This window comes from Metopolophium dirhodum, unplaced genomic scaffold, assembly GCF_019925205.1.
Source record: "Metopolophium dirhodum isolate CAU unplaced genomic scaffold, ASM1992520v1 scaffold1, whole genome shotgun sequence".
NCBI classification, from domain to species: Eukaryota; Metazoa; Arthropoda; class Insecta; order Hemiptera; family Aphididae; genus Metopolophium; species Metopolophium dirhodum.
The window spans coordinates 71908-86388 of NW_026869896.1; the positions used below are offsets into that span (position 1 = coordinate 71908).

The window sequence follows — 14481 nt, forward strand, 5'->3', positions numbered from 1 at the left end:
ACTTAATTCTAATGTAGACGCACTTACGCGAATGTATTCAATTCAGGAAATAAAAAATGAAACATATGAACAATTTCTCGAAAAAATAGAAACACAACTCGTTACGAATAATAACGTGAAAGAAACTATAGGTACACTAATAGAATCACCAAAAGAATATAATAGGTATAGTGTCAGAAATTGCAAGGCAGTATAACTTTAGGACAGGAACAAATTACCAATTAAAAAAACAATTTGGAAACGGTGCGATGTTACCGCTCAGTAAAGTAATAGGGGACACGCCTTATTACAAACAGGCAAATAGATTCATAATATTCCTAGTAACAAAAAATAGAGATCGGCAGAAAACAACTTACGAGAACATGTATATATCATTAGTAAATTTGAAACTACTTTGTGAAGAAAACGAATTAAAAAAATTTTAATAGCTAGCTATGACTAAATTAGGCGAACATGACGATTTAGAATGGGAAAAAATAAGGTCAATGATACGATACATATTTCGTAAAACAGGTATAGAAATCATTATATGTGCAGGTATAGAATATACTGAGGAAGAAAAAGCGATTATTTTAAAACAGTTTCATGATTCAAAACTCGGGGGTCATTTAGGCGTTAACAAAACTATTAAACGTATTCAAAAACAGTTTATATGGAGAAATATGAAGGGGGACGTTAAGAAATATATAAAGAATTGTACATCGTGTCAGGTGAATAAGGTATCAAATCGGCATATCAAACAACCAATGGATATTACGTCTACAAGTTCAAAACCATTTGAAAAGATATTTATGGATATAGTAGGGCCTTTGCCGACAACATTATCTAATAATATTTATATTTTAACTATGGAAGATGATCTAACGCGTTACACTTTGGGAGTTCCAATTCCTGACCAAAAAGCGAACACGGTCGCGGAAGCCTTTGTTATACACTTCGTTTGTGTACATGGTATACCGGGAACGATATTAACTGATCAGGGCACCAATTTCCTTAGTAAAACGTTTGCTGAAGTTTGCAAGTTATTAAAGATAGAAAACGTTAACACTAGTCCTTTTAGGCCACAGAGCAATCCTGTTGAACGTGCTCATAGTACCTTAGCTGAGTACTTACGACATTATGTAGACAAGAATTTAAATAATTGGGATCATTTATTACCTTTTGCATTTTTTGTATATAATTCGACAGTACATTCATCTACTAACTTCCAGCCATACGCACTAGTTTATGGACGCACATTGGAGGTACCGATTAAATTAAAAACCGAACCAGAACCACGATACAATTACGACGATTACTTATTTGATTTAAAGGAAAACATGCAAGTGTCACATAAGATAGCTAGAGAACAATTAGTTAAAAACAAAATAAAAAGTAAGGAAAGATACGATAGGAACGAAAATCCACAAGATATACATGTTAAGGATTTAGTACTCCTAAAAGAAAAGAACCATAGTACAAAACTCGATCCATTATGGTTAAGGCCATACGAAGTCATAGCAATAGTGGGAAATGAAAATGTAGTTATACAGCGTGGGCGGCGTAGCATCACTGTTCATAGAAACAATGTTAAAAAATATTATAATGATGCACAATCCGATTAAAATATATATATATATAGTTATTTATATTTAATTAACGTGTAAATTATTAATTTGATTTTAAGAATAAAACTAAATAGGAAGCGTAATACAAGCAATGTAGGACTAAACATTTCTTTTAAATTCTTTAAGCAAAAAAAAAAAAATAAAAATTATAGATACATTTTAATTTTAGGGACAGACAAAGGGAGTTCATTTTGGAACTTGAAATCGCACTCCAACAAGAATTACACGAAACATATACTATAGGGCCGGAGAACACACCGAGGTGTTTTATAGGTCATATCAATACTGCAAATAATAACGTCGAAGAACCTTTCACAATTCTCGAAATAACTTAAATAATAGAAATTATTACTAATATCATGTATGATTTATCACCAAATTCAGTGACGTCAGTAGATACATTATGTAAACGACTAACAAATTATATGAAACTTTTATACGATCCATGGGATATACTAGATTATGATAGGTGGTTTTAAGAAAAAATATATACATATAAGATAATAAAATAAGGTAGTTAGTTTAATATAAATATAATTTTATACTTTTAGATTGGTGATGATGATTAGTTGTCTAGTCAAATCTGACGAAATAAATACATCAGAACACTTTAAATATACGCCTTATGGAAATGGCAAGGGATTATATTACGAAAACTTAGGACCTACTAGGATTATATAGGATTGTAACATATTTTTCGTTAAAGGAGTACAATACAAAATATGATTTATTGGGGGAAAAAATGAAAAATATCACAAAAATATGTACCGATCAAAAACATATCGATTTATGCGGGAAATACCAGATAGTAATAACGGATTTATATAGCGAAAGAAGTAAACAAAAAGAACGTATGTATTTGTCATTAGGAAGTGGTATGGATCAATTCGATAATAAGCAACGGAAAAGAAGGGGGTTAGTAAACATAATAGGTAACGCTATGTACACGTTATTTGGCGTATGCGATGATAAATGCACTAAGAAAACACGGGAAGCTATAAAGCAAACAGAAGAATCGGGGGCTAATATACTACACATAATGAAGGCTCAAACAACAGTAGTAAAAACAATAGTAAAAAATATAGGAAATACGTTAGAGCAAACCGAACAATTATATAGAAACATTTCTACTAAGGAACAACAATTATACGTAAGAATGTTACAAATACAAACTAGAACTGACGATGTTTTAGACTTATTAATGGCAGGAGAAGTACATAATTTATACACAATAATCACAAATCAATACGCCTACGAAACTCAGACGTTAGGACAAAGAGTAACAGCCGCTAGAGAAGGAATAATACACCCAAGTCTTATGACACCGCAAGAATTAGCATCAACTTTAAAATCAATAGAACTAACAATTAAGAAACAATATAGCATTCCTATGGGAACAAAAGCTTCAGAATTAAATGAATTTCAAAAAATTACTAAAATTAGTATTTACTATGAAAACGATAATTTAGTATTCATTACAAAAATATCGTTAGTTATTATCATTGAACTTACATTATACCATTTAATACCTATACCAATAATCCATGTTCAAAATAATACTGAAGGGTGGTATCTTCCAACAGTCACTTATAACAATATTGCAATAACTAAAGATAGAAAACGATTTACTACATATATAGAAAAACAGTTGGACGACTGTACAGAGACTACAATATATAGAATATGTAGAACACCACAACCAATTCAAGAAAACAGTGAACGCCAACCATGTGAATTACAATTATTCAAAGGTCCTGATACTACTTCTAATCAACGGAACTGTGCAATCGAAAAGTTTAATCTACAAAGAAACATATACCATAAATTACGAAACAAAAACACCTGGTTACATGTGGGAAGTGAAGCACTGACCGTGAGTTGTACAGATTTAGTCGAGCCATTTACGCTAGATACAAATAAAATTGGAGAAATAACTATCGTCAACAATAATTGTCAAGTATTTACACAAGATGCAGTACTAACCGCCACAGAAGAGATTACCAACACGAATTATAAGGATTTCATACCTACAACTAACATAAAAAGCATTTTAGAGAAGATACCTGAATACATACATAGATTCGAAGTAAATAAAGAATGAGGAGACAATCCAAATATACAATTAACGGATCTACACGGCGTATTCAAGTCCTTGGATGAAGTACAACAAATGATAGACCAAGAAGTTTTAAGAGAACAAAGCCAAAAACACCAGTTTATACACAGTAACTTACTATATGTAACAATAGTATTAGCAGCACTATCTCTCGTACTCATAATAGCAATATATATATTAATTAAATGCAAATATATTAGTGATGAACAAGTAATAGATATACCCGGAAGGATAGTTAAATATAGACCATCAAACAGAAGTGACTACATAAGGGGGTTTGCAGAGACACCATTCACTCCACCACCGTCACCAAGATAATAAAAAAAAAAAAAGAGATTAATATATAGAAAATATATATAAATAAAAAAAAATATATATAATAATAAATAATAACCTAATTAATTAATATTAATAATAATTATAATAGTAATGCAATCAAATAATATAATTATGTTTCAGAAAATAAACAAGAGAACGTCAAAATAAAATATACGTTAACCATTAAATTAAAATTATAAACATGGGCGGAAATGCACAAATACCTTTAGATTATTCATTTACATTACATGCAATTGATTTTATTAAAGAATTAAAGGAAGTATTATTAACTAGTGCACATATTCAATTAGTACGAAGAAACATAGTATACGTAAGCTGTTTTGAACACCATGTACTAGAAGCAAACAATAGAATGCCCGTACCATTATCAGAAGAAGAATTAAATTTAGTGATGATTCCTTTGACCACTTATATTCATCCATTTTGTAACCTTACACGTCCGAATAGATCAATTTGTTTAACTATAGGTGCAGTATTAAATCAATTAATTAATAGACGTATCATTACCACCGATTTCTTTTTATAAATAAATCCTTGTAAAAAAAAAAATAAATAAAAAAAATAATAATAAATAAATAAATAAATAAGAATAAATCAAATAAAAATAAATAAATAATAATAATATTAAATAAATAATAATATAAATTATAAATACGTACAAATAGAAAAAAATAATACGTAAAAATAATATTTCATAAGTAATATTAACAGAAATTAGAATAGTAGTAATATTAACGTAACTATCGTAATAAATAATGACATTTTAACTATTTCAGAGTATAAGAAGAACGAAATATAAATACACGTAAAAGTTTAATATATAAAGATTTTAACAGAGACAAACATGAACGAAAACATACCATTGTCGGCAGAACTACCATTGACACTACAAGCAATAGAATTTTTCAGAGAGCTGAAAAACGAATTATTAAACGGGCAGCACAATCAGTTCGTCCGGGGGGATATGATTTGTGTAGGATGTTTCAAACGACATGTCATAGAAGCTAATAGGAGAATGACTATGCCGTTTACACAACGTATTTTAAATCAAGCTAACCGGTAACTGCATTTATACACGCAGTAATTGTTAACCCTAGGGCGGAGAGTTCAATCTGTGTAGAAGTCGGAATACTTTTAGAGCAACTAATTCCACGACGTATATTATCCACGGACCATATATTCGAAGAGTAAAACATAATAACAACAACACAAGAAAATTAAATATAGTAGTAATATGTAACTATAGTAATAAATACATAAATTTAATATTTTATATATATTCTAGCTCTCAAATCCGTTTTTTCATAATGGATTTCGAATTCACTATGATCAATAGGACCGAAATATTATTGGTATCCGGCGCCATCTCCAACAGTTTAGAAAAATATAAACCGATGAAACTGGAGGGGAATCCTCTTGTACTTACACAAGACGATAAGTTAAGGAGGTTCCGGCGCCGTGACTTGGGAAAAGTTGTGCAAACAATCAAAAGGGTATTCCGGAGTAAACCAAACTTGACCACACCATTGTTGGACCAATTATACAAAAGTATAAACCATCAGGGGGAGTCGACTTTGTCAACGGTATACCTACAGAAATATTTGCACATCGATAGCAGGGAGCCAATAATAGTTTTTTGGAACGGAACGACAGATCTAACAATTGTAAAAAGATTAAGGTTAAGGGGTATTTTAGCGTTTTTAAATATAACGGCGTACAGTGATAGGAATAATAATGAATTTAATTTAAAAATAACTAACATAGAAACAAGAGAAACCTTATATTCAGGGTACATAGGAAAACTTAATAAAAACGGCAGGATGTTAAACTTATTAGAAGCACATGGATTGGAGTGCAATACGAATCATCATATCACGCATTGTCACGATCCAATTGCTGATGTAATTTTAACCAAATGCGTTTTTGACTATGTAGTCACGAAAATAAGGCCGATATATTTGTATAGACTAGGTAGAAAATATAGGAAAAAAATAAAATATATATAGAGATTTTTAGGATAATGTCATGGTGAAGGTAATTACGTAGACTTAACACAGTTATATTATTTTAGATTTATCGAAGAATTAAAAAAAATATTAAGCACCGAAGTACATATTTATAAACTTAAGGAAAATAAGATGAAACCGGTATGCTTTAACTGGCACATATTAAAAGCAAACAAAAGATTAAACGAACGTTATGATTTCAAAAAATTAAATAGGATAACCAGAAATATTGAACTCTTTATGAATGACCATTGTAACGGAGAATGTAAGGAATTACTTAAATTAATAGAGAAAACAAGAGATCCAAGCTATATACTCGAATATCCTAAGTAAATGAAATTATGTTGACATATATGTGTAACAATTTATTATATTATTCACATAACTTATCAATTGGTGGAAGATTTATTATAACTAACAAATATTGTATTCAAAAGGTGAAATATAAACTTATATTATATAATAAACTAAACATTTTAACACTTCTAATATTATAATTTCAGGTAATCAAAATTTATATTATTATGTATTCAAATTTTATCTTATTGTAAACAAAAAAAAAGAACACAATGTAATTAAATAATATTGTAAATTACATTATAAATGTAAAATGTCATATAATATGTATAACAAATTGTAACCTATTATAACAAAATTGTAAATGTAAAACATATATATATCTATCAATTATTGTAACTTGTTATAAACAAGATTGTAATGAAATGTAAAAATTATAACAAATTGTAAATGTAAATGTATACCAAATTGTAAAATCAACTACTGTTGACTATTGAACTTAAATAGTATTGTTAAAGATTCTTAACCTTACAGGCTAATAATCTTTTTTTTGGCAGGGAGGTGTAAAGGAATAGCTTTACGCACTCAATTCATGTATTCGTATATAAGTATTATTATACTCGGAGAGGCAGTTCTCCTTGAGTTGTTATGGTCTCCTAGACGTAACCTCATAGTAAGAAACTATATCCTATTTTGGCAAACTAATCAAGGGGAGCGGCCAACAACAAGTCACGAGCGGCGGTTGCGAGAATAACAACTTATTGAACCAGCTACATACACCGCCCCGTTCATGCGCAGGGATCCATCAAAGGAACCGACATCATATATAGGAGGGCTGGAAACACAGTAAAGACAGATGTACCTGGACCAGCAACGCAGAAGCGACTTCACGCCACTAGCCATATACAGGACGACGACTACTACTACTACTACTATTACCACGACGATACTATACATTTTATATTTGTTCTAATAAAACATTGTATTATAAATCTAATTTGGCTACCATTATTTCCAAATCATCTACATAGAGAATCCCTGAAGGGGCAGTACGTAACAGTGTCAGGCTAGCTGCTCTGGAAAACAAGTTTCAAAATTCAGTCCCTCTAGTTTCCCCCCCCCCCCCAATCGCCCCCACCTGTTCTCAATCAATGCCCCAAGTTTCATTTAGTATCTCAAATATTTCTAGTTCTTCCACCCCTAATTATAATACTTCATTCCCTAGTCATACCGCGTCCACCCTAAATAGTACTACCCTGTCCAACAGCTCTGGCATTAGCTTAGACTCTACAAAGCTCTCCCCCCATGATGACAAGTTAGTCCCAGTCCACCCTGAGGAGTTTATTGAACAAGCTGAACAATATTTTATAACTCAACCCCCAATCCCAGACAATGTAAAAATTAACTATATCAAGTCCAAATTTATTGAAGGTGCCCGTCTCTGGTACACCACTCTACTTCCCCCCCCCCCCCCAACAAATAATCAAGATTTTTTAATACTATTCCGAAGTCATTTCTGGTCAACAAACCAACAACATGAGCTCTATCGCCCCTACTTCCACAGAGACCCAACATCTCTGCAAGAGCACGCCATGGACTGGATAAGCAGGCCCGGTTCTTACAACCACCGATCGATCAGGCCGAAATGGTTGACCAGATCACATCCCATTTCACATTCAATATTTCCATTTCAATATTTCCATCGACAACTTTAATGAGACATTGTCAGTTGTTCTGCATATTAAACGTTACGAGTCTCATTATTAAATTTGTATCTCAGATATCAGGATGTACGAGTCAGTTACTTTAAGTTTAACCGGGAACACAAACATATTATCTGTAAATTATTTTTCGTCTATAAACCTTTACGAAGACTCAGAAATAGCTTTGTTATGTTTACAGACATTTAATTTATTCCCGAATATTAACAAAGATAATAATAAATTTGCTATACAAGTAGTTGACTATAATAATAATAATGATCGTATGTGGTGTTATATTAAACTGGAAGAGGGATGTTATGAAATTAAGGATATTAAGCATCGAGTTATGGAACAAATAAATATTTATAATGAAAAATTCAAAACTAATTTAACATTTGACATTTGGGTTGATCCTAACGATTTTAGATCATATATAAAATGTAATGGAATACTACACTTTGAAATTTTACATAGCATAGCACCTGTATTGGGTTTTGAAAAACGAGAATATAAGCCAGAATATGAAACTCATAGATCAGAAAAAGCTGTGAATTTAAACACAATTAATTCTATAAAAGTAATGTGCAATATAGCTCAAGGATCATTCAACAACCATCTTCAAAGTCATTCGATTTATGAGTTTTTCCTTAGTGAAACGACAGGATCGAAAGTAGTACAGTCACCATCAAATTTAATATATTACAAATTGAATAAAACAAATATTGATACGATAACCGTTCAGTTAGTTGATCAAGATCATAATCTGATTGATAATTTTGGTGAGACATTGACAATTATGTTACACATTAAACGTTGCGGGTCTTGAGATGGGATTAAAATTCAATATAAGCCCACTACATCGGATCAGTACAACTAGCCATAAGACTAAAGTGCTACCAGTAACATAAAATTAAATAAAAAAATTGACAGTGAAGAATAAAAAAAATTTTGCAAGCTCTGGGCTATCAATTAAAGCAAAATGCCTGAAAGTGATATTTTGGATATAACTTCACAGTACGAAACGGATTCTAAGATTACAAAAATTGAATATCATTCATACACACCGTATACATCATCATTTAATAATAATGACGAAATACGTATATCAATCCAGCAAACAGATGTTTATCCATATCTACATGAAAGCTTTATTTTTTTGGAAGGAATAATTACTGATGCCACCAAAGTGAAACTATCTAATAACGGTTACTCTTACCTCTTCGAGCAAATACGATTGGAAATCAATGGGATAGAAGTAGATAGTACACGTGTTCTTGGAATCACTAGCTCGTTGAAAGGTTACTTATCTGGTACACCCAGACAACTACAATTGTTATGAAAATTTTGGATGGAATTTTAAAAATGCAACGCAATCGGAAAATGATAAAGGTGAATTTAGTGCTTGCATTCCATTGAAATATTGGTAAGGTTTGTTTGAAGATTATAAAAGAATATTAGTGAATTCTAGATTGGAATTAATATTAACTCGAAGTCATAGCGATTTAAATGCTTTAAGTTTAAAAACTGGTGTAACTGCTTCTGAAGGTAAAGTCGTTTTAAATAAAATAGCCTGGATGGTTCCACATATAACTGTTGACGATGAAGAAAGGTTAAAATAATTGAAACTTATAGAAAAAGAAAAAAGTTTGTTTATTCCTTTTAGATCTTTTGAAACTTTTGAATATCCTGAACTCGGAACCGCTAAAAAAGTTGTATGGAATTTGAAAACTGCTTCAAAATTAGAAAAACCCACGATTTATCATAATTGGATTTCAAAAAGTACGCAAAAATATGTTATCGAAAGATTGTAGTATATTTGACCATTGTAATTTAACAAACGTTAAAGTATTTCTAAACTCGATAGCTTATCCATACAATAATTTGAATTTAGATTTTACTAAAAATAATTTCACTTTATTATATAATATGTATACATCGTTTCAAGAATCGTACTATGAAAAAAGTATTCGTAACCCGATATTGAGTCCTTCTACTTTTCTGACAAACGCTCCAATTATAGTCATCGATACTTCGAAACAGGACGATTCAGCTACTGCCTCGGCAGTGGATGTTCAATTGGAAATTGAAGCTTCAGAATCGCTTGCAGGTGTAACTGCTTACTGTTTATTAATTCATAATCGTATTGTGGAATATGTACCTTTTACTAGAGAAGTAAGAAAACTTGTGTAAATATAATTAAGAATTAATTTTTAACAATATAAACTATTATTTAATAATTTGTGTTCTTTACTTGAAATAATTATTTTAGTTTTAAGGTTTGCTAAAAAATTTACTACACGAAGACAAAATTTGATAGAAAATCTCTGTTTTTGTGTTACACGGTAGGTTGTGGACATACAAATATATACTACTGAGCTTGATAATGATCTGCTGATTAATGTTATTGATGATAAATCAATAAATGACAAGAACGATTTTAAATGCAATAAAGATATCTCATTTTATATTGAAAATTCAGTAAGTTTTTTTAATTTTAAAACGTGAGACATTGCTTTATTGTGCTTTTTAATTGTTTTATAAAGGTTTCTGACAGCGAAAAATTGCTTGCACTGAATAATCTATGGGCTCCTACACCTGGATATAAATTCCCTACAACAGGAAACAGACACTTAAAATTTCAATATACTTGGCTTCTAAAATACAATTGGTTATGCTTTTCTCAAATACAAAATGGTGCATACTGCAAAGTATGTATATTTTTTAGTCTTAAGCAAGGTGTTGGTAAAGGTATGCATCAAACTCCAGGGAAATTAATATCAGAGAAATTTGATAATTGGAAAAAGGCACTTGGCTCAAAAGGGGTATTTGAGATGCACGCAAAAACAGAATATCATAAAACAAGTCAGTATAAATATGATTCTTTTTTAGCTGTTAAAAATAACAAAACTCAGTCTATTGAAATTCAAGTAAATAATGCTCTAAGGAAAGAAATAGAAGAAAATAGAAAAAGTGTTGCCCTACAAGATGGGTTGAACGTCATGACGCCGTCATACTGTACTATGAATTACAACCTGCAATTATTTCTGCTCTGGAAGACATTTCTTTGAGGAAAGATACAGATACTTCATCCGCGGCAAATCAACTCCTTGCATCAATTCACCAATTTAAATTCCAAATATCAATGATGATTCTTGTTAAACTGTTTTCAATATCAATGTCACTGAGCAAATTTTTACAAACAGAAAATTTGGATCTAGAAAATGCCCTTTTTTTTGCTGAAACTACACAAACTACTTTAAAAGATATTCGTTTAAATGCTGATAAAGAATTCAATGAAATATTTAAGTCAGTTGAAAAAATTTGCAATACATTGGAAATTGCTGTTTGTGTTCCCAGAGTATCTGGTCGGCAAACACACAGAACTAATGTAGACGTTGACACTCCGGAAAGTTTTTACCGAGTAGGGGTATTCATCCCATTTTTAGATAATTTTATAGAGCAATTACATAATAAGTTTTTAGAACATCAGTCCATTTTAAAAAGCTTTGATTTTATTAATACCAAAGTCTAATCTTAAAGTTACAAAAAACATTGAAGACAAATTTAAGTTACTGCTAGAAAATTACAAAGATATCTTAAATGATGAGAAAAATGATAATATATTAAATGAATATTCAGGCTGTGCCGAATTAAAATTATGGCATAATAGCTTTGAATATCAAAGTAAACTTTCTGAACATTCTGAACAATCTAAAATAACTGTAACAGATTTATTCTTCCAATGTAATTCAGAAATGTATACAATTATTTCAAAGTTGCTTCAAATTTTCATCACATTACCAGTTACAACAGCATCAGGAGAACGTTCATTTTCTACATTACGACGTATAAAAACTTATTTACGGAATACAACTGGACAAATCAGACTTAACGGTTTATCAATGTTAAATATTCACAGGGATATAACAATAACCCACGAGAAGATAATCAATGAGATGGGAAAAACATCAAACGAGAGATTGGCATTAAATTTATAAAATTATAATTTTTTGCATACATTGTTCTATTATAACAATTTGACTATTTTAATTTTGTATTCATTGACCTTTAAACTGTTAATAATAAATTGAAATGTTATAATTAGTATATAGACTATAAAATATATTGGATGTACAAATATAGTTCATACTATTTTGATACGTTTTATAATTTTTTAGCATAGGTCTATACAATGCCTCTATAGTGAATTATTAATAGAACAACCCCCTCCGAAAAAAAAATCCTGTGTGCGCCACTGACTGAACTTCCTGGAACTGAAAATTTGGCACCATTTGTGATTTTAGGAGACGAGGCATTCCCTTTAAAAACATATCTTATGAGACCCTACCCTGGAAAACAGCTCGACGATAGTTCAAAAAGAGTATATAATTATCGTCATTGCAGAGGAAGGAGAGTTGTTGAAAATACGTTTGGTATTTTGACACAAAATTTAGAATATTCAACCGGAAATCCAAGCAAAACCTGAAAATGCTGACAATATAAATTTAGCAACTTGTGTTTTGCATAATTTCATTAAAATAAATGAAGGAAGGATAACATACAATAGAGAAGAAAATATCAATCCAGTAGTAGATTTGACATTACAAAATATTCCAATACAGGATGGAAATGCAAGTCAACCAGCCTTTCAGGTGAGAGAACTTTTCAAAGAATTTTTTAATTCTACTGCTGGATCAGTTTCATGGCAAGATGATGTCATATATGTTTTACACTTTCACTTAACTATTATGTTAATTTAAAATTAATTTTGTATTTAGTATAATCTATAAGCATTAAGCAAATATATTTTGGGATACCTACAATCTGTCAATAAAAATTATCATTATAATTAAATATTTAAATTTGTTTTTTATTATTTGTTTGAATATATTATTATATTTCTAATTCTATTAAATACTTAATATTTTTAACTACTAAATAGCTTACTTAAAATACCAGAACTAGTTTAGTAAATAATGCTCTACTAGTATACTTCTTAACTCATCAATAGACTACATTATAGTAATTTTTATAGTAGTTATCCATATAATTTTATCACAATCATATACCTAGGTATTTTGTATTTTTATATTATTAAAACATAATTTACAATATTTCGTGTAATATTTAAGGACATTATAGTAAATTATATACACTCAACTTACCAGATTGATTAAGAACACTTGGCCAATCTCTTTCCATCTTAGATCTTTCCAATTTGCATCGCTATATTTCGGATGGCTCAAATCATATAAGCCTTGATGTTCTCTTACCAATTCAATTAATTTTTCAGAATCCATATTATTTTTAAAAAATATACTAACTATTGGTACTATGGTACTGACTACTGATGACTTTTTCAACCGTGGCAAAATATGAATGAATGCCCGGAGACCACACGTCTCCGGCCCATTTCGTCGTTCACACTGGTCCGGACATGTCAGTGCCGGGCTGAACACGTCCGGGAACCCAGAAAGAGAATCGTCTCCAATGTTGTATATGCATGCACGCGTATGTATGTATGCATGTATGTATGTATGTATGCATGTATGTATGTATGTATATATATATGTATGTATGTAATAGTTATATAGGGATAAATGTGTTGACTCGGGGTAAGACGAGTGTGTGACCGATTCGGTTCTCACGATGGTCTACGTGACCGAAAGGGCTGGGTCAGCACATTCTTAGAGGCCTGGACGGACCGTTGCGGCGGCGTTACTGGTCAGAGCATCTTTTAGGCCCTCCGCACACGGTAAAACTGTTTTGCAACGAGAATCTCAAATCAGTTGCGTGAGCGATTGTTGTGCAATTGGTTTGCAATCAATTTATGTATTACTCCGCACACGAGTTCGATCGAATTTCGACCAGTGTATGCAGTTGTATGCAAATTGATGTTGGGAAAGAACGTGCGTTTTTTTAAAGTTTTTCAAAGTTTTTTTATAGTTAAACATTAAACTTTTGCAATATGTCGAGTAGTTCTGATGAAGATGATATAATTGACTACTATCAGTACCGTAGACAACGAAAATTAGTACGAAGGAAATATTGGACCCATCCATATATAGAGAAAAATATGAAATGCAGGCTGTTTATAGCAGCAGAACAACTTAATCAAACTGATACCAAGTTTATAGCGTTCTACAGAATGTCAAAAGATTCATACCGGGAATTGTTAAAGTTGGTTACTCCTAATATACATAAAATGAACACAAATATGAGAGAATGTGTGTCTGCCGAAGAAAGAATATTGATAACTCTGAGGTAAGTGTTATTAGTCTTTATTGAATTATAAGGTTCTGAATTTTTTATATTTTAATCGTAATAATAATATAATATCAACAAATAACTAAATTAAGAAATTAATAATGATTATTAAAATAACTATAATGGTGTGAAACTGGACTCGCACT

General features: G+C 30.8%; 1 pseudogene; it reads left to right on the forward strand.

Annotated features, from left to right (window-relative positions):
• The first annotated feature begins 4906 nt into the window (after positions 1-4906).
• LOC132953290 (uncharacterized) lies at positions 4907-5253 on the forward strand (annotated as a pseudogene).
• The last annotated feature ends 9228 nt before the right edge of the window (positions 5254-14481 follow it).